Source organism: Apis cerana, linkage group LG16 (assembly GCF_029169275.1).
Source record: "Apis cerana isolate GH-2021 linkage group LG16, AcerK_1.0, whole genome shotgun sequence".
In the NCBI taxonomy this organism is placed as follows: Eukaryota; Metazoa; Arthropoda; class Insecta; order Hymenoptera; family Apidae; genus Apis; species Apis cerana.
The window spans coordinates 3,686,583-3,709,273 of NC_083867.1; the positions used below are offsets into that span (position 1 = coordinate 3,686,583).

Genomic DNA, 22,691 nt, shown 5'->3' on the forward strand with positions numbered 1-22,691 from the left:
CGTGTGACGCCTCGGACGTATCCGGTTCTCTCAGCATGGCCGCGCATGCGTGGGCCTCGACGAGACGCATGCGAAATATTCGAAAATTTACTCTACATTTTATACCCGCGGTGAGCAAATACGATTGCCAGAAGGGGAGAACATGTTCCTTCGTGGGCACTCACGGAGATCAACGTCTTCCTTATTGCTTCTGATAAGGAGGCTCGGTCGATGGATCGGAAAGGGTGACTCGTAAATTAAAACAATTTAAATAAAATAATGGCGAAATGAATGGATCGTTTGCATTACTGCCATCTAGCGGAAATTTTCGTACTAACGCCAACTGATATTAATCGAAGAATTTATAATAAAAAATTTTCTTGTCAAATTCCAAAAGATTACTACAACTTCACGATTTAACAAATGTATGATTTTTTTTGCAATATAATTATAGATAATATTTATAGCATTATACAATAAAATCTTGTATAATCTTGGAAACAAATTAACAAGTTTTTAATACGAATTTTTACAAATCTTATTAAAAAAATAGAATTTTGAATTTTTCACAACTTTTAAGAAAAACTTTTATACTATAATTTAAACTAACCTGAAATTATAGCATAGTTCCATTCTCATTTGCTCGGATTTACACATAATTCTCAGTTTCACAAACTTTCTAAAACAGTCTTGTATATGTTCGGAAACTATAATATTCAAGCTACAAAATCGGTCCCCGTCGCTTCTAATTAACAAACTTTCAAAATGTTCATCACACGATATGCCTGTGATAATCCCGATCGAATCCTCTCGGATACGTATTATGCTCTCTATGTATCGGTTAGCGGAGGGTCGACACCAAAGGCGGTGGAAGTAGAAGGAGAGCCTGGTGGAAATAAAGACGAGGGTATAGGTGTCGGGGGATGGACCATTGCCCGTGACCATCCTATGAAACCGAGTGCAGTCCAGGGTATACTAGACGTCCCCTACCACGGAGAAGTTTTATTGGAGATGGCCAGAGGGAAGAGGCGAGCTTGGAAGGAGCATAGAGTAAAAAAGGGACAAGGATAGGGAATAATGTGCACGCTCTTTCACCCACGATGCTTGGCATCGACGAAGGGGGAAATAATACCGAGGATAGACGGTGGAATAGGCAGGGACATTAGAGGATGTCCTCAACCATGCGCGTAAAAATAACGGAACGCCATTTGCCGTAAGAGCACCTTTGATAGGACTGGATTGCTTGACACACACTGTTCGAGGAACGAAGTAGACGTGGCTACGAATGCATTGTACGCGTTGTCGCGGATAATTCCCTCGTTTACACCCGTAAATCCTAACCGTTTTAACGCGATTCCGTTTCGAGAGATACTGAGTCGTAACGACTCCCGTAGGAACGCGCTACCTGGTGGTGGAAAATTGAACCAATAGTTCGAGCAAGCTTATTATACACTTTATAGCTAATAAAATATACGTGTTCTTTAAGTAATTCTTTCCGAAGATCAGTGAATTAAACCTCAATTTAATGCTAATGCTAATGCAAACAATTTGATCAATCGTCTTTGTAAAATGATCTTATCGCCTTATGCAAATCGAATAATATTTTTAACAAGATTTTTATTCGACGTTTCTTCTATTGGAAATAATCACAGAATTATTATTGTGATAATATTGATCGAAACATTCTATATATAAGTTGTTTTTTCTCTCTTCTTTTTTATACGACGATATAAAATTTATGTTCGAAAATTCAACGAGCGATTTATACAATCATATCAGATGATCTTAATTATGTTATCCAATTTTTCGATCTTTTTTACGACGAATGTCGACATTATTAATTTCAATGAATATTGAAATCATCCATGAGGAAAATATCGCACAAATTCGATTTAATCGTCGAGATTTACACCTGGCGTAGCCATTAAAGAAAGAGAAATTACGGCTTCCTGAATTATGTTCGCGCTCCGATTTTATTTAATTATCGACTCAGTAAAATGCTGATTAATTTTTTTTGCCAACTCACTTTCATAATCAGTTGAATCATCTTTTGAAATCAGGGCAAGGGAAAGGAGGAACTCTTTTTAATCCTGAATTGACATCACTTATTAAGTTTATTGCACGTAAAACTTGGAAATTATGGTTGAACTTATAAGTACCATTGACATTAGGATTATATGTTAATATATGACGTTGTTAATATTATATTATATCTATATATATAGCTATATATCTATATATATAGCTTATATGAAGATAAAAAATATTAATATTAATATTATTAAATATGTATTTTTATTTTATTTTAATTAGTAAGAAATCTACCATAATCTAAAAATACATTAAAATAATATCTGATTTCCCTAGAACTTTAAATCTTTCAAAATCACGCGAAATTGTTAACTTTCTCTTAATGTTTCCCACGACGATCTCTTAAAAGAGCGTAAAGTATGCTTTTGAAATCACTAATTAACGCATAAAGATTTCAAAAGATATCTTCGGTCCAATTAATGGAATCGAAATCTTGTTGAAAGGAGGAGTCAATTACAAGTACAAAATCGAGATAAAACTATGTCAATTGATTTTTATCTGAAATAGAAATATTAAAAAAAAGAAAAAGAAAATTACTTAAAATAAAATCGAAATTAGATGTAATAGTAAGAAAACGTATATCGTGAAGATAATTAAAGAAAGGATTGAAAATACGTTATAATATCTAATAATCACGTACTGACCGAAGGCATAATGGCGGAGCAAGGCGGGGCTCTCCACGAATATTTCGGTCCGCTTAAGTAACTTGAACAAGAGTGAAAGAGATGCAGATAGACTGAAGGGAATGCAACGAGTTCGACAGAGACGAAATGAAGTGAAAGAAAGAGAATTCAGGGCCAAGAGAAGGGAAAGAACAATTTTGCCTATAATCGTTGTTCGATTTGATCAAAAAGAAGATTCTATCGATATCCATATCCTAATTCTATCCAGAATTCTCTGCTTTCTACTTTTAATTGAAATCTAAAACTTTTCCTGTATCTTTTCTTCGACCGAATTCTTCTGAAAACGTCATTATTAAATAAACTATTTTATCATAGAACATATATACAAAATATTCTAATTGGAAACTTTGCGAACATATTTAAAAAAATCGATTTATTTTTATTCTCATGAAAGATAAAGCGATACACGCTAGTTCCTTCTTAACTGTCGCATTTTCTCCCCACTCCTAGACTCATCCCCACCAATGCTTCAGAAATCTCCTCGAATAACCGACACGTTCCAATCACGATTCCACAATAATTATCCGAATATCATAACAATACGTAACTAAGTATCAAATAAAGAAATGTTAAAATAATTTTTTCTTCAAATATTATTCAAGATAAAATGAATTTTAGGAAACGAAAAAATAGAATAATAGAATTTATTCGAATAACATTCAATTTCAACTTTAAAAGAAAGAAAATTCGCAACGCGAAAATGAAAAAACAAATCCAATGAGAAGGCTGGAGCGTAGCTATGATAAAGTTACTAAAATATTAGTAGTGACGATGTGGAACCGGTATCTTAGACGCGAACACGCGATTTTAATATTGATTTTTATCCGTTACTTAATTATCGACCGAAGGGAATCCGGAAAGGAACAGGTTATACCCCCTGTCCGCAAAAAACGTTTAGATACTTATATACATTCCTACGCGATTTCATTTAATAACCTGAAACGTCTTGACTCTCTTCTGGATACCGGACTTCTTAATTTCTCGCCCACCGTCTACGTTCCTTAATCGACCATCGTATGGCGCCCATATTACTGGTATATTACCGTACCCCTCTCGGGATTATAGGGAATAAAATCGTCTTTCCTGCTGCTTTCGGGATATCTAGGAGGCTGTCTTCGATATGAATGGTCGAAAACTGGAATAACGATCGAGCACACGAACATCGTTGGAATTATGTGCAGGGGAACGACGCGTATTTACGCTTTCACGCTCTTATCGACCGAGTTTAACACATTCGATGTGACAACAAAAATCGAAGTACGTTCCGCTTGATGAATTTAAAAAGCAATTGAAAAATGTAATCAAATATCGTACGTACTATTGTACGTATGCAAAAGGAATGCATAAAAGAGATATATAATTTCCATTCTCATGAACCTCTTTCCTTCCAATCTAAATCTAATTATACTTTTTTCAAATGTTTTCACTTAAACATTCATATATACAAAAAAAACTAAATTACATCGCGAATAACAGTAAATTAACTATTCCTCGAACACCACAGCGTAATATAAAAGCAGCTTCAGTTCGTATTTCACACAAATCCGACATAATGCTCGAACGTAAAAACATGACGCAATCGGTACGTACGCGTTACCTACTTACGTATTACCGAATTCGTGCTGGACATAAAAGGTTAATTTATTAAGCCGCTTTATTAAGGTTTTCATCAGGATGATGCGGATTCCTGCGCGTAGGCCTGTATAATCGGCGATTTTACTCGCTCACAAACCATAACTTACGCATAAATCATCGTCGCAAAGAGTTTGTAGGTCGAAAGTTCAACCGTGTATTTACACCATGATCTCTCTCAGAGTGCGTTAAAAGCGCGATTTAAGCAGACGTTCTGCAGTATATTCTCGCCTCTTTTTTCGAGAGATCCCGCCAAGGATCCACCGAGATAAATCGAGCCACTTTCACCATTCGTATAATCTCGAATTTAATATCCGTTTTGTGTAAATTTAAAAAAAAAAACATCATTGCAAAAATTATCGCATAGTAAAACATTTATAGTCTTTTGTCCTATCGCATATCGATTCAATCGAGTATTTACACTGTTCTAGTCGATTATAACGTGGTATTTGACGAAAGATCATAGAAAGACGACGAATAAATAGTTAATAGATCAAATTTTTTAAATTAAATTAACATATTCTTATATGTTTAATCTCAACTGCCCAGAAACTATTTTCTGTTCAATTTTTCTCGCTCTACAATTTTCTCCTTGCACATCCTTCCTTCGTTTGAACTCCTAAATCTCACTTTCTATCACAATCCTCACAATAAAGAATTCAAAGCTTTCCATATCCCATCCATAAAGAAAATTCGGATACAATAGTCACGTTGATTCCAGGATTCCGAACAGTCACAACTTCTCATTTCCCTCGACTTTTCTTGATCGTGGAACACCGTTACGCACGTGTGCATTCGATGCGGGACCAAATGGATCCTCTTCTCGTTCCTTTCCTCTCCATCTTTCTTCCACTTCCAATTCGCGCTGCCTCCTCTCTCCTCCTCCATCTCACGTATTCTCGTTCTCCACGCGTACTCCTCGGCAAAGATCCTTTTTGCTCTTTCATTTCGGCCGCCCACAATCTCCCATGGGCGAGGATTATGCACCCCACTCCCCCTTCGAATCGGCCATTCTCCTCGAGGAATCTTCCTCGGCAGCTATGCTCCGGCTGCAATTTGCATATTTGGGTAGGTTAAATCTAAAAACGGCGCGGAATGCACGAGAGCTTCGCGAAGATTGGATAGGGGCTAAATTAGTTCATAGCAATCTGATGGCAAAGAGATCCGCGCTCTTCCGCGCGAACGTACATAATATTCTCGCCCCTCGATAGTGAAGGGTAGACAGTTCGTTTAAGCAACTGAATTTTAGTCGATATGATTTTCTTCTTGCTTCGAAATTTAACAATTTTGTAAAACAATATCGTTGATGTACTTTAATTTTTGGAAGACTGGATGGATGGAATATCGAGAATAAATTTATTCCAGAAACTTTGTTCAATCGGATAAAAAAAAAAGAATTTATAAATTCCAAGGTGTTCTTAGAACTTCGGAATTAAGTTGATCGAGTAATTGCTTAAAAAAGAAAATTATTTATCGAATTTATTAATAGCTAATGTTCGATTAACTTTTAAAATATGCCATCAAAGATGGTTTTAGCGAAAATAATATTTGTTTAATTTAAAATTTCATCCTTTGTAACTTGTAAAAGTATAAATAAACTTCATAACAGTCATAAAATTAAATCTTGATATTTAGAACCACAGTTACAAACGTAATTATTTGTTTAATGCTTTATATACAATGTACGTATAAAAATAAGATTATAAATAATTTATAATTCTGCAAGCTTTCTGAAATTAGTTTCTGATCAAATCACGACGAATTAGAAATTCTATAAGCGGCGGAAGGTTTATGTGCTCACAGAAGAGGAGAATCTTAGATCCTTCTCCTAGGATTTCATAATTTACACTTAGAACGCGGTTAGAGTAATAAAAGTCGGATTTTCGCTAGGGAGGAGCGACAATTCTCGGCCAAAGTTGCAATTTGGTTTGCTAATTAACCACGAACAAAGGCTACGAAGAGGAGGAAAGTGTAGGAACAAGTTTACGAATTCGTATCGCGTGTCGTCCTTTCACGGCCATTGCTAGTAGCTCGTTTGATCGATCCGTGTCTTCGGGAAGATCGATGACATGCCTTACGTTCCACGGCGATCGTTTAACCTATTCGAAAATTTCTGAGAAAAAAAATTCCTTTTTTCTTCCTTCCTTCCAATTTTTTACCAATCAACATCTCTTTGTATAATCGATATTAATCTTATTCGTAAGTATTCTTTTTATATCGAAAAAATAAAATTGATCTTATAATAAATTTTTAAGAAGGGACAATAAAACAGAAATAATTGATAATATTGATAATAATTGATTGTAACTCGAAGTGCGACCGTATCTTTCGCGATAAAAGAAATTTTTTAAATTAATTTATTACTTTCCTTCTTTCAATAGCTCTCTTCGATTCTAAAGATTTTCAAAATACGAATAATAGCGGCATCTTGGTGAGAATTCAATTCTTGGCGGGGGGGGATCGATTTTGCCTTGGATATACAACCCTCCATTATCTCTCGAGTGCGATAGGAATTTTTACGGCCACTTTGTATCATCTTCCTTGCACCGTTCGTGCTACGATTTGCATCGGTGTCCGCGTGGGACTGATGGAAAGCCCCCGATCCCGTGAGAGAAACTATACGTGAATGGGTTTCGATATCGTTTCGATACCACGCTGTGGGCTACCGTTCGTCCTCTGAAATTCGAGGTAAATTCGAGCTGAATTCCAAGATTCCAAAGAAAAAATCGGTAAACTTTCATCTTCCTTTCTTCTTCAAATAAAAAAAAAAATAACCCTGCAATTGAAAGGACAATATTCTGAGAAAATCAAATAAACCGTTGATAAGAGTTTATCTTGTTTTGTATAAAAATTAGAGATATAATTGTAGCATTCTTTTATAGAACTTAAAATTATTCTTCTAATTCTTGTGATTATTCACCGTTATAATTTCGCAAGAAAAATAACAAATTTTATTTCCGATAAGAAAAATATATATATATAAACGTTTATCAATAATTTATAATTGAAAACGATATTCTTACAAGAGTACCTTTTTGGAGCAAATAATGATGGAATTAGTACGTTCCAAAACAGGTCTCAGCCGGTATTTGGACCGCAGCCAAGTAACCTTTAGTAGAATCTTACCATTGTCCAACCAAATCGTTCCAACAATTAACGAGACAGGTCTGGACGTAACGATCCAATGCTTACACAGAGTTCGAGAAACTCTGTTGTCAAATTAACGATCACTTGTGAGATTAGGTTAGGTCTGTTGCAAAGGCTCGGCTAGAGGTCTAGGAAGAATTTCCGGCCGCGAGGTGTCCGTCTATAAATGTCTTAGACGAATTTACGACCGAGCTTCCTGACTTTTGACGATCGTTAGCCTCCATGTACCTGCGTTTTGTATTCCATTTGCTTATCATTAGCGCGATTATATTTTTACGATGACATTTACTGACCGGAATTCGGCGGGGTACGCACCATCATTGCCAACAACGTTCACGTAATCCTTCCATGGGCCTGATTTATAGTTGGCTACCTATACTTTTTCTTCACCAAATCTTTCTTAAGCCCAGACTTGATCCTTTCGGTCAATTGGAGTTGACTTGAACATTTTTTTCTTTTTTTTTTTGGTATGAAGATTAGTTTCTTCTGTCTTTCTTTTTCTCTCTCTCTCTTTCTCTCTAATTTTATGGAAATATATTTTGAATGTACCTGGTTGGAGGAGTTTGAATGAAGTTTGAACGATGGTGGTCGTATATGGAATTAAAGTGACGTTGCGGAGAGAAGCTCAAGGGAATTCATCTGGAAAAAAAGAGCAGCGGATTTTTGGGAAGAAGTTAAGAACATTTGACCAGATGGATGAAGAAAAGTTCGTCGTGATATGTGCCTTTTTTCACTCTTGATGGAGTTTTTTTTTTTTGGAGAAAAAAAATGGATGGAAAGTAATATATATATATATATTCATTAATTCAACGATATTGTTAATTCATTATATGTGTATATATATACAGTTTTTATGAAAAGTAAAAACAATTATTAATTAAGAACAGGAAATAAAATATCGTTGCTTAACCTCAATATTTATTCTGAGCATATCCTCAAATTCTAAATTAGATTAAATTTTCTACGTTTCTTGAATTATCAAATATTTATCAGATAAAATTTTGAAAAATAAACGTGCATTATTTTTAAAATGAATAATACAATTCCGCATATATCATTTATTTAATTAATTTTCAATTGATCAAAACGGATATTTTAAATTGCGAACCGTAAATTATGTTGCCATTATTCATTCCCTCAATTTCTTTCCAAAAATAAATTCGCATTTAAATAAAAAAGAATAAATAATTTATTTCCCTTCTTAAAATATTCCAACGATCATTAAAAAGATTTTTATACAAGCTAAAAGAAAAAAAAAAATTGAAACAGATATCTGATCAAAGATATCTGAAACTTAATAAATTAAAAAAGAGGAACCATTTAAAATCGATTTTACATTTCGATTCTTCTCTTCGAATCGATCGCGTGTAATCCTTTAATTTGCAAAATCCGTGAAATCTCCATCGATAATTGGCAGGAGTGCGTTTCACGCTCGATCCACGATGCGGGAATATCTCTTCGAAGGATGAAAAGAAGACGGAGAAAACAGTAAACGCGGGTGAAAAGAGATGCAAGGAGGCTCTCGAGAAACTTTCAAAGTAAATGAGTTCAGTGTAGATATATATATATATATGTATGTATCCAGCGTTGGGATTCTCCATTTTCCATTCTCGGCTAGGCGATAGCAAAAGTTGAAAATCGTCGGCCATTGTGAGCACCCTGCGCGCTTTTAACCAAGCCTCGATCTTCTTTCTGTCCCTCTTTCTTCCTTTCTTGTTGCTGGTAGTGGTGGTGGATGCTCTGCCTTTACGTGGATTCTCTTCTCTCTCTCTCTCTCTTCTGTCCCTGCCCACCAACACGGAATACGGCCTCTTTTTTTCTTACACTCTTCTCTGTATACAGGGTGAGTCATGTGAAATGCTGCGTACAAGCTATTCTTTTGGAGATTGTTGCAGGTATCGATGCGCTTTTTTTTGTCTGGCAGTATTATTATTAATATGATAAAATTGTTTTAAATGAAATAAGCAAGTACATTTTTGTTATTTATTATGAAAATCAATATTTACTCGAAAAACATTTTCTGCTACAAAAGAACTGAATTATTTTGACTTTACTAAATTTTAACTAAATTGATAAATGGGATTCAATTTTTCAAATTATTTTCAAGATATGAGTTAAATAATTTAAATTGATGATGAAAATTTAGAAATTAACTATGCAGAAGAGAAAGAAAATGGAGAGATAATATTTTCAGTTTCAAAATGTATCTCCATAAAAAAACTTGTTGCAGAGTAACTGTTTCTTTTATCTTTGTATCTTCTACAATTCTTTATCTGCATAATAAAGAAAAATAAATCAAGTATTCTTTATTAGATCCAGTGACAGCCAAATAACAAAACATTAATATACCTATAATATCCTCAGAATATTCCACTTAAAAGAACGAAGAGAAGAATTTTTTTTTATTTTTTAACGCCTCCTGAAAATGTGTTACACTTTGAATTATAAATTGTGTAATTTAAAAAAAAGAATTATAAAAAAAAAAATAATAATTTGCATGACTCACCCTGTATACATTGCGCGCACACAGCCAAGCATGTACACGTTCCATAGCGTATATTCGCATTTGCACGCCCGCTTGCACGTGGATCCTATGTAAACGAAATGTACACCGAGTAAAAAGGCGAGGCAAACTTCACGGATGGAGGAGAGAGGCATATGCTCCTATACCAGCCAAGCAACGTAACCCGCTTCATTTCGTGTCCACTTTATATGCAGACCATCCTGCGTCTCTTTCTTCCCGTGGCACCTTCCCTCCACCCTTTTTCTCGCATTCTACTCCTCGATACGTAAATTCTCTACCGCCTGGATGTTTAAGTGGCCGCGCGAGAAGCCGCGGCTTTTCCCTTTCTTCCTTTGCTATCTTCATACCTTCTTCGTCGATAACCTTGTAAAATGCGTTCGATAGGATCGTCGTCCGTTAGTATTTCGTTGATTTTAATTTCATGTCGATTCACCGATACTTTTCTTTCTTCTCGCAAGAAATCGTAGTATATGCAAATATAAGCAATTGCATCGAGGATACGGTTGATTTCTTCCATGGAGATTGTTTACTTCGTGAATAAAACTTTGATTTTAAATCGTCGAGGATGTAATAAAGTGAAGTACAAATCGCAAGTGTTAATTAATAGAATATTAAGTTGCAGAAATTCTTACTATTAAAGATAATCAGTTTTTAATCAGTATTGATGCGTATTAATATATATATATATAAATATGTATATAAAATATACGAATAATTTTAATCATGATTGTTACTTTATTCTCGTAAAACGAGAAGAAAATTTGATATTATGGAAATATAGAAATTGATAAAATGATTCGTTATATTATTTCATTTAAAAATTACCAAGTTAATAATGAAATATTTCTAAATAAAATCAAATCTTTTCTGTGTAAAAAGTAAGTATGCTCGAAGAAGAACAACTATCAAAAGTTATTCATTTATGCATTACTAAAATAGCCATATGCGCCATTAAATGACGTCATTTAATGAACCTTGTATTAATATTGTATTTATAACAGTTCCTGACTCGTAAAATTTACCGAACCGATTCCATAAATATACGCGAACCAGTTTCGACATTTCGATTCACAATTTCGTTTAATCTTCAATCGAAACAGCCTAAATAAAATCAGCGTGAACACATTTCTGTTATTCCAATCAAACACGACGTATTCAACAAACGCATCGTAAAGTAAAGATCGATCTACTCTTCGTATTTTTCAACAATGTATCACATGCACGTTTACATATAACCTGATATACTTCGGCAAAATTTGGGTCAATAAACAATCATAGATTTAAAGAATAATCTCTTTTCACTGTATTGAAAATTGAAGATGAAACCAAATTTCAACGAGAACTATAAACTTTCGTAAACAAAGCATACTCGTTACTAATATCTAAACTTCTCTACAGAGTGCACCACTAATACAAAGATGGCTACATGGCTCTTTCTGTTTCTAGTTTTATTCCCCACATCTAATTAAGAATTCTATTTGTTTATTCTTTAGATGCTATCTAATTAAGGATACAATTACCTGCAGATTAACCGTAGACACTTTCCAATTTCTTATCCTGTTATCACTCTACTTCACTTTATTTCAATTTATCTTATTCATGGGAACACGATCGGCCAGTGTAAACCCGCCTTAAAAATGCAAGGAAACGGAATTCGATAGAGGCATTCTTTCCCACTTCCTATCTAAAATATCGTTTAATCGGGCTTCCAACTTGGATGCATAATTACGGCCAGTCTGCGGACCGAGATTCGAGGAAGAAAACGACGCAAGAGGAAAGCATAAGACAGGGGGCCAACGCGTAATATAGAATCACGAAAGTTCGCAAACTCGTGCTCGAACGGCTCGTTCGAGCAGACGAAAAGGAAACGGGGGAGGGGATGGGGCGCGCGAAGGTGGACCACGAAGAGGCGGGAGAACGAGTCGAGGAAGAAGAAAAGGAGATGGAGGGGGCAAAGGGATGGGACGACAGGAACACGAGCGAGGGAGAGAAGGGCAAAAGTTTCGATCGTAAAGCGAATGGAGGTAAAAAAGGAAAATTACATTAAGAAACTCGAGCGTAGCCGGTCCGATGATACTCGGCTGCTGGTTGCTGGCTATACCGGTATGCGGCGCGTTGATCGTCTCTGTTCCTCTTCTTTTCGTCTTCTGTACCTCTTCGTTCCACTAATTTGGCCGTGCTGCGAGTAAGTACGGTAATGGCGAGAGGAAAACGACGTTTGAAAGAGTTTCAGGAGAAAATTCGATTGATTTCTCATTCTGGCTACACGATACAAGTTGAAACGTTCCTGATTTTTTTTTTACTACTCTGGCACAAAAAATATTATACCATTATTTATCGAGGACTAAATCGAGAATGATTATATTTGCAGAAAATTTAAATCCATGTACAAAATATTTAAAATATTTAAAACAAAGCGTGCATTATATATTTAAGTCTTGATACAAATTATTATCATTCAATTTTTATAATTAGATTCGTGAAAATTTATGCCCTTCTCAATTCCTCTCAAATCTTCTCAATTATTTCGTACCAATCATTTATTAACAGGTAAAAATAAATAATATAGCACAGTTCAACAAACTCTCATTTTTCGTAATTTTATCAAAGTTAAACCAGTTTTTCGTAAATTTATCGCAGTTATGGCGAATTGCTAGAGATATTGTCGAAAGAAATTCGAGGTGCTTACGAAGGGTTGAAAATTAAAGGGAGGCGAGAAACTACGAGGAAAATTCGAGACTGAAGGTGGAATAGAAAGTAGGAGGAGCAACGTTCGTTCCCTGTTTTAAAGTCAGTCAATTACGAATCAAGGGTGACGATTTAAATACGAAATAAGCTATATCGCTCCTAGTTCCATAACTAATATTTCAACTGTGATTCCACAAACTGTTTGTATCGATCAAATTTTGATTATTCGTTATCCGAACGCAAGATGACAATTAATAAATATCCATAACATCGATATAGATTTTTAAAATTTTATTATCACAGCGTATTTCTTTTATATTACCACCAATATTAAATTCAATAATATGCAAATACTATTCGTAGCCGCTATACCAAAACTTTATTCACGTTTCATTTGCAGTCGACGCGAAAGAGAACCGAGAAAAAAGTGGAATTGAGATTCCAAGTCGAGATTCGAACGAAAATCGCGACCTTAATACCAAATGGAATGCGAGAGCCAAACTCACCGACAAAGACTCGATTCTCTCTCTATTGTATATCAAAAGACCACTTTTCGATCTAAAAATCGATGCCTTCGAGGTATTTCTCGTATAATGAAACAAAAATAAAGGAAAAAAAATATCACGATTCTTAATCCAGTTAATAATACCAATATTTTTCATCCTATCGAACACAAGTGATGGGACTAAACATACCGCGAGCAAACAGCATTGAACAAGATTCCAGTTTTTTTTCGTAAATTATATAATTTCTTCACATTAACACCATTAATTTCTGTGAATAATTTGAATCGTATACACTGATTTAATAAATAAATTCCGTTATGCAAAAGATAAAGGGTGTGTCAAAAATGTGTACATTTAGAACGGAATTGAATTTAACTCGGACTTATATCGAACCCGATCCTATCGTTATCACCGAACACGAAACTTCATGAAAATTCGTTCGAACGTTCCGCGAGAAAACACGTGGAGGAAACGATCCATGCACTCGATATATCGGGTAGTATAAATACGTACGAATACATTACACGCATGCTCAATTTTAAGTGAATATACTTGGTCACGATAACTGCAGGCTAATAACAATAAATGTGGAACATAAATGGAGAACTATTCGAGGCTCGGTCGGGAGGAGTAGGCACGGATTCTTTGGGACCGACCAGTACTCTCCCTCCCTCTTATCTTTTTCTTTCGAGTTCTTTACATTGGAGAGGATAGTAGGATAGCCAGTATCCTTTGATAAAGATTGGAAACCGACGTGCGTATATTCGAACGTTAATACTCGCCAAGGATTTTCGCTTCGAATTTTTATATTTCTCTAGAACCTCCGGGTTTTTTCTTTCTTTCTTCTTTACTTATGATAAGCCAGCTATGGGCGGTCCGTGAAGTTCACTTCTTCCACTTCTTTCGATCCACTTCGATTCGGTCCGTTACAAGTTACAAGTTGTTTTTATAATGTTCGGAATTTAAAGAAGGCGGAAGAACACGGAGAATATTGAGCAATTTAATTATATCAATGCGCCTTATTACTTTCTTTTTCTTTTTCTTTTTCAGTGAGTGTGGAGAAGAAAGAATTACGAGCTAAACTTGTTTAATTAATTTGTTAATTATAGCTTTATAAAATATTATTTGCGATAAAATGTAAATTAAAAACCTCTAACGTGTTAGGATGTTTAATTGACGATGATTGTACATTTTTTTCGTACATTATCTGATAATTTTTAATTTAACGGTTAATAATGGGAATTTGTATAAATTTATAAGAATAAAATTAAGAACGAGATTATATACGATAATCGTTTATCTAAGATCTTAATTAACCGAGATTACTTTGTTTTATATTATATAATTACTTTTACAACAAATTAATACATCAATATTATGATAATATCACGAATTGAATAATTTATAAAAATAAATTGTGAACAATTTCATCAATTAGATAAATAAATAAAAAAAGATGAAATAAAAATCATATCGCTCTATCGGAACAAAAAATTCTAAGCTCCATTTTTCCGCCATTAACGCCATTCAACGACGTGTAGCAAAGCTCTCGAAACGCAGAGCCCTTAAAATTTACACGACCATTACAGAGAGATCGTTTCGTAATCCGTCCAATAAAAATACTCCTGTAATGCGATTAATTCCTCGACGGTGGACGATTGCAGAGAGGGTGGTTAAACGATTTGGGGTAGCGAACGATCGAATTAACTGGACGAAGATGGAGAGTAAGTAGGGACCATTGCGAAAATCAGGAGTACAATCGTTCTTATTCCATATCACGTAGAGCGTCAAATTGTGAAGAAGTGTCGATGAATCGAAGAGAAAGAAATTATTCGATCGATAATAAAAATGAATCATTATTCCGCATGCATGAAAATGAAGAAAAAATTAATTTTCGAGAAAATTTGAAAAATTGTCCGTACATCGAAAAGTCACGATGAAATTTTATTATTTCTTCTAATTATTAATAGAATCATATTTATAATTGATTGTCTGTAAATAATGGGACACCCTGTACATTCGAGTCTATGAGAAAAGATCGCAACCACTCCTTTGCGCTCTATACGCCCCCTTTGTCGCGTGTGCTAATTGTTGGGAATGTTATTTACGACGCCAAGCGTCGCGGCGCTTGACTCACACGTTTCTGGAATGGGAATGCGGTTAGCCGATATATAGAGACCGAACGCGGTTTTACGACGTTTCCACTTGAAACGCCCTAGGGTAGCCTCGATTCGTGGAATCAGTCGCCCTCTTGATACGTGGTAAATCATCCGACGAATTGCCATAAGCGTTTGCACTACCGCTCAATTTGAATGCCGCATGCACACATGCGGCCAATGAAATTTGGTCGCTTTGATAATAATGGAATACGGTGGTCGGTTGTGAATAAATATACCTGAATGCTATATATATGTATATATACTTATACTATACAAATAGTATTTAGTGAAAAAGCATATAGTTAAAAGTGTTATAATAGGAAAAGAAATGGAATTTATTCTGAAAATTAACGTTATTTTGATATTATAACTTGATATTCTTCTAAGAAAATGTAAGGTGTAATAAAAATGATATTAGGAAAAGAAACGCGATTGATTTAATTTAATGTAATTTAATATTTTAATAAGAAAGTATGAAATATATTAAAAATAATATAACAAAAAGAAATTTACTTCAAAAAATATAATTGAGTTAATATTACTTAATTATAATTTTTGTACATAGCTTTTTACTTTGTAATATTTATTTGAATTCTTTTCGTGAATACGTTCAGGCGTGAATTCTCTACCATTGTTGAACGTTCTTTTTTAACAAATTATAAATTATGTTCACTTTTTTGAGCTTAAAACGGGTAATAGAAGGTAAAGTGAAAGAATAGATAAAATGCCAAAGAGGTATATAACCCTTGGATGACCTTGAATAAACTGTTCATTCCCACAACAAAGAATAACCTCCAGCGTTGAAATCTTAACGAGAAAAAATTCTTTATATTTTTTTGAACAGAAAAGAAAGGCTTACACCTGGTCTCATATATATATATAACCTCTCTCTACTAAGAATCCGAACTTTCTGTCACCATTATAATATTTTGCACAATCTTCTTTTTCTATACTTCTTCTATATTATGCAATTAATAAAAAAGTTCCACACATTATTTATTCTAATTATCACACAATATAAAAAATATATAATGAAAAATTTCGATCGGTTAAAATTTATCGAAATAGTTTCGATCGACGCAGTACGCGCAACTTATCATTTGCGCATGCGCGTACCTCCAATGGGAACGCAGTTAATTTATGTCTGCGGTGCGCATGGCATACCGCGTTTCCATGGGAAATGACGCTAATTCCGTCGAGTTTCTACATCGGTAACACGATATTATTTCAATAACCTTTTAATGATGCAATAACACGCTGCAAGCGCCCGATAAAATTTCTAATCGAGCAATTTTTTTTCATAACCTTCCGATTAATAAATTATTTTATCGTCTCGATGAATTAAAAAACTATCGATTGTAACGAAACTAGATCGTTTAGATAGAATTTATATCTCAATATACATAAATACTCGTATATCCATACTTATATTTTCAATGATAAATATTCGTACGTTTTTTAACAATTGCAGAAATATATAAATCGGTAATTCTAGCGTTTAACCTAACCTAACCAAAAAATGTAAATTTTAATATCAATTTTTTTACTCGTGTATTTATTGATGATTATCTAATATCAATTTTACGCGTTTCTTATTCCGCAGAATAAAGTTCGTTGTCCTTGGATATATCTACTTATAAGTTTACAATCTCTCTTATACTTTGTTTTGCATTGAAATTCTCGAAATGAAGTCAAACAGCTGTCTCCCTCTCGAAGAGCAGGTTCATTTGCAACTCGTTTACAGGCGGAGTCGTTTCAAATGAACCGCGAATTCCTTACCATCGATTCCAGACATTTACAATCTCGACATCGAATGCTCGAGTCTTCTGCGAACTCGAACGTCTCTTGTAAACCGGCGTCGCGTCGTTTCGAGGCTCATTCAACCGAGAGTCAAAAGTTTTCAAACGAGGGATACATTCGATAGAATGCAAACCATTCTCGAACCAACATCGTATTTAACAGTGTATAGAATGTAAAGATCTCGATAATTTTCTAACCTTATTTTGCAATGTACACGCCCATCTCTCGTTATGAGATATTTATAGATTACTTAACGATCCTAATTAACCGGCACAATCGAGTCACCAGACGTTCTCCAGATGTCTCTACCTGATCCGTTTATGGAATGTACAGTCGTACACAGACAATCATTGGAAGGACTATTCGTATTATTCGTTGTTTATTTGTTAAAATATTTTAAAGAATCAAAACAAGTATAAATATTAATATACAAAAATATATCTCGTACGATTAATTTCCAATAGTATTTTTTATCCTCTTTCTTGCCTTTTTTGATAATATTTTTAATTTACTTTTACAATCTTGTATAGATAGACAAAAAATTGTGCATTTGTATAATCAATTTTTTTTTCTAATTATCGCAAAATATAGAGCTTTCCAACTTCTTTAAAAATTAAAGAACTTCAAATATTTCAAATGAATGTTGAAAAATAAGAAATAAAAAATATTTATTTATCTTAATAAAAATACTAGATGGAAATCTTAATAAGTTTAATTAAGAAAAAATAAAAATTAAAAATTATCGCTTATACGATCGTTCAACAGTCGGAATACGATGTTTCCAACGATTTTATCTCGTTCCATACACGACCAAAAAATTACTTTGTCCTTTCAAATATCGCGTGCAACCAATGATCGCAGGAAATTAATTAACTAGCCCGATATCAACGTAATTTATTACCAATTACGCTATTTATCCTTCGTTTGCCACGTCTCGAAATTAAAAAAAAAAAGAAAGAAAGAAAGAAAGGAAAAGAAAAAAAAGAATCGCCTTAAATTCGCGTGTGCACTGATTTTTTTCAACTGGGATTTATGGTCGCGCCTTCATTGAATAAACCACGTCCAATCGCTGATTCACGATTCAGCCAGGCCAATTTTCATCTATCTACTCGATGCACTTGGCCGCAATTGTCTCAATTGCTCCATCCCTCGAATCGATTGAAATATATATCTACGCCGATTGGAATGAAAATCGAGCAAATCTGGCCGAATAAAACACCCGAAGGATGTGGAAAGAACAGTGATCGGTGTCTTTGTTTATTTTTGCAATTCCACGAATAACAATAATATAATCGTAATATTACATAACGTTATAAAATATTCTAACAACACTATATATATATATTTAACAATCGATCCCACGAGCCAAAACAGACGCAAAAGTTATCGTTAATGAAAAGAACTCGCTTATCAAAAATCGTTTGAAAGCAATCTTTTATGAAAAACTATTCAACTATTATAAAGAAAATCGCGTGAATCGATTTTTCTTTTACCGAAGAGAACACACGTATTCAGACGTATTTCCGTGAGGCGTAAAATTGAAATAAAAGTGTTCGCTGCGGCCGCGACCGCGTGAAGCCGAAGCGGCTGCCGGTATTCAAAGCATCCGGCCACGATTTACAACGGTTTACACGTCGAGTTGTGACCGTTTAAGGGGCCGGTACCGTGGCGTAATCGTCCATTAAATTACGGACTATTCGAGAGAGATGGATACTTAAATCGCCGCCTCCTCGCACGGCCTCCGCAGATTTTACAGCGGATGGAGCAGGCCGCGATCGGTATCGCCGATCTCTTTCCGCGAGCCCCTCGAAAAAGCTCGAATATCGAGGGACGCGAGCGGGGGGACTATTCGAAAATCGCGTTGTTCACGACTTCATTTCTCTCGTAAGCGACCGTTTTACGAGCGTGATATTGTGTAAAATCTTGACCTCGACGAGACGAGACGAGTTGTTTGTTGGTTAGATGGGATTTTCGAATCGGTAATTCGGAATAATTTTATAACTGGAAAATATCGATGAGAATGTAATTTCGTTTCTTCCTTTTTGCTCTAACGAATCGATCGGACAGATGTGTTTGCTTTACGTAACGTGAATTAATCAGATCTAACCTTATTTCTTTACTTCTCCGAGTTAAAGAAATAAACGCGCGATTTGAAGTACCTCTTGTTTGTTATAGCTTGAAAAATAAAATACAAAAATAATATCGAAGGGAATAAAATACTATTGAAAATTGCATACGGTCATTTATCCACGATGGTGTGATTGCCAAACGTATCGAGCTTCCTCTTAACGAGCTTCTTTAATATCCTTTGTAAATCCCTCCGACCGAATGTCGAATGGTGAAACGAATCGGCCTAACTGGTCGCGTGTGTTCAACACTTTATTAGTTCGTAACAGTTAAGAGAATGTTGAATTTCGTAAGCAGTTTACATTTAATAAACGATCCTTGAACACGCCACCGTCTCGTTTCTTCTTCCTTTCACGAACGCTTAATGAAACGTTCTCCTGATCCATTGTCGCTGGTCGATTCGTTTTTCTCTTCTGCAGTGACTAATTAACAAACGTTCCTTTCTTTATCGAAAGTGGAATAATTATCTCGATCGTTACATTGCATTGCATCGCAAGTGTTTGTGAGAAAAATCCACGAAATACGTATAAATTGTAACACGAAATATTCGTTACGATAATTTTGTTTCGATTCCATTTGCGGTATAATTGTAGGATGTGACGGTTGAACGAGGCGACAGCAGCGCTGCGTGGTTGTCAACTGAACTAATACCCGGTGCGTTATAACGTATTGCTACAATTAAATCGCGTGTGCAATTTGTTTGCATTTAAGTGTACAAAGCATATAAAATATCTGAAGTTGGATATTCGTTCCATCTTCGAAAGCATGAGTTCGAAAAAACGCAGGGGCTCATAAACACGTATAAATAATCATATAATGAAGATCACCTGGCAGTACACTCGCGTTCATTTGCATAAGATTATTTATCAACGCAAAATAACGAACACGCGAAATCTCCTCGAGTATTCTATTTTTTTCCCCGTCCAATGCACGCCCACCTAATTTCGTTTCGCTGTGTACGTAACGATTGTCAAATCTGCCCTCTGTCTCTCTCTCTCTCCTATTCTTCCTCCATCTCTCTCACTGGTGTCCGCTTCGAAAGAGAGTCGAAACAGTTTCGACGAAATTGCTGCCGCTGACCGAGGAGGATCTGCCTCTAGAATGGCCACACCACCCGGAACACGGGATTGTGAACTCTAACCAACGATTCCTCTTTCCCTCTAACCGTTAACCACGATGGCTGAACGAGTTCGACTTCATCGGTCCCTTCGAGCTAAGAATTGTCTTGGATATATATATATATATATATCCAGGCGAGACTTCGACCACAGGAAAAAATCACTGGTCCGGGAGATGAGAGGAGACTGGATTAAGCCGTTCCACTATTGGGGACTTGTGATTTTGGAATCCTTTGACGATAGTTGCCTCGATGGTTTTGTTTCGACGGAAGAAAGAAGTAGATATGTCGGTTTGTTTTGAATTTTTTGTTTGTTCCGAGCGAGCGAAGTTTGATTGGGAAACATATTTTTGCGGAAGATTTTTAATAAGATGATTCGAATTCGATAAATATTCAATTTTCCTTTACGAATAAATATATTTCTGAATTTTGACAAATTAAATTAAAGTTAAATATTCCAAACTTAATTTTCCGATTCAATTTCGGTGAAAAATTTTCATATCATTGACGATATTATCTAAGATTTAAAGATAATAATTAATTATCTTTGTTATTCGATAACGGTACGATACTTTTTCACGAAATTATTAAAATAGAATATTCTTGTTCGATTTTTTCAAGATGATTTTAATATCTTAAAAATATACTTGAATTTAATTTAATAGAAAATTCTATATAAAAATTGAAAAGGAAAAAAGCTATTACACGGATTCTTTCGATCATTCCCTCTGGATTGAATTTGGCTCAGGAATGGCCGCCTCTCGAGCTAACCGTTAGTCACAAAAGCTACAAGAGTGGAGATTGTGGGGCCGATGAGGCGAAGCTGCGCGAGGTCGTGGTAAAATGGCTGCACACTCGTGCACAAATGTGTTCGTGCGTCCATGAAACAAGCCGCGGCCGTGACTCGTCATAGGGCCACTCCACTCCGCCATGGCGGAGTCAACAAGTGACTTTACGAAATATTGCTACATTCGCGAGTTGTAGTCTACGAAAATATTTGTCCGATACAATCGTAAAATCTATCGAGGGAAAATATTTTTGGTTATTTGAAATAATGTGAGAAATTCAATTTTGACGTTACCTCTGAATTTACTATTGCCTTCGAAATATTTGCTCGATGCTATCACATACGATATATTCGATACAATATCCTATATAAAATCAATTATGAAACTGATAAAGAAAAAATATTTTTGATAGCTTGGAATGATTTAAGAAATAAAATTCTGGCATTGTTTTTGAATTCGTTTGATACGAACATCGATCGATAAAAAGAAAGATTAAACGAAGGTTAATATTTATAATGAAAAAAAAATAAGGAATCTAAAAAAATATTTAACAATTAACCGTTCAGAAAAATTTCGAAATCATTTAATTTTTATTAAGTAAAGAATTCTTCTTGCGATATTTTGTCCTAGCGATAAAGCCAAATAGAGATTTCCAGAAATTCATTTGAAGTATCTAATTTTACCGAGTTCTGATCGAGAATTACGAAAGAAAACGATAAAATATTCGACACATTACCGCTTGTTATCGCCATTATCGCGATCCATGTCGATCCGTGCAGTGCATTCGGGTGCACGATACGACGCTCTTAATTAATTTTGCAATATTCTCGAGTCGAGTATCGACCAGGTTTTACGAGCGGTTCCACGACCATCAAACTTTTCCCTTAGAGAGTAACGATTCACGAGGCAATTAGCGTTAATGGTTATCGATAATGCGTACGAAATCGTTCCATCACTCTCGCTTTAATATCATCGTGCCGATATTTTTTTCCATCGACGATAAATTAACCGTGAATTAACGATCATAAATACATTGTGATAAAATATGCACTCGATTAAGGAATTTCTTAATCGGTGTTCAATGAAAATGGAATAGAATATATATCGTTTTTTGTGAAATTGAATTGATTTTAGGTTTAAATAAGTATTCGCGAGGAAGATATGAATTTTGAAATTTAGAGATTGATTAAGTACATGATTTAAGATAATTCGATTATAGATAATTTGACTATAAATATTTTCAAGATAAAATTCGAGTTTTAGATTTTTTACTATTTTTAGAATTGTAATTTAAATAAATAAGTTATTCAAGAATTTCAATTTTCATATTCTTTACAATTTAATGATATATAATACTTATAAGATTAGAAAGATTATAGAGAAAATTTTTTTAAAAAATATATTATTCAACTTGAAAATAAATCTCAAGAAAATATCCTAGCAAATATTG

At 34.7% G+C, this 22,691-nt stretch overlaps 1 protein-coding gene and 2 long non-coding RNA genes across 10 annotated transcripts in view; 1 reads left to right on the plus strand and 2 right to left on the minus strand.

Annotated features, from left to right (window-relative positions):
- Positions 1-22,691, plus strand: part of LOC108000314 (uncharacterized) — a 252,647-nt gene that overhangs the window by 149,603 nt on the left and 80,353 nt on the right. The window lies entirely within an intron of this gene.
- The window catches only part of LOC114577876 (uncharacterized), a 35,277-nt gene that overhangs the window by 11,318 nt on the left and 1,268 nt on the right, over positions 1-22,691 (minus strand). For 3 of the 5 annotated variants that reach the window (XR_009832964.1, XR_003698299.2, XR_009832963.1), the window contains exons 2-3: positions 7,848-8,171; positions 7,512-7,760 (exon numbers count right to left, since the gene is read on the minus strand). The exons of 1 other annotated variant lie outside the window; for it this stretch is intronic. This is a non-coding gene — a long non-coding RNA (uncharacterized LOC114577876). The remainder of the gene's footprint in view (positions 1-7,511; positions 7,761-7,847; positions 8,172-22,691) is intronic. One more of the 5 variants, XR_009832966.1, reaches the window with a different exon arrangement.
- Positions 8,315-15,634, minus strand: LOC133667447 (uncharacterized). The gene is made up of 2 exons (XR_009832967.1): positions 10,039-15,634; positions 8,315-9,951 (listed from the first exon to the last, which is right to left on the minus strand). It is a non-coding gene; the product is annotated as an uncharacterized LOC133667447 (long non-coding RNA).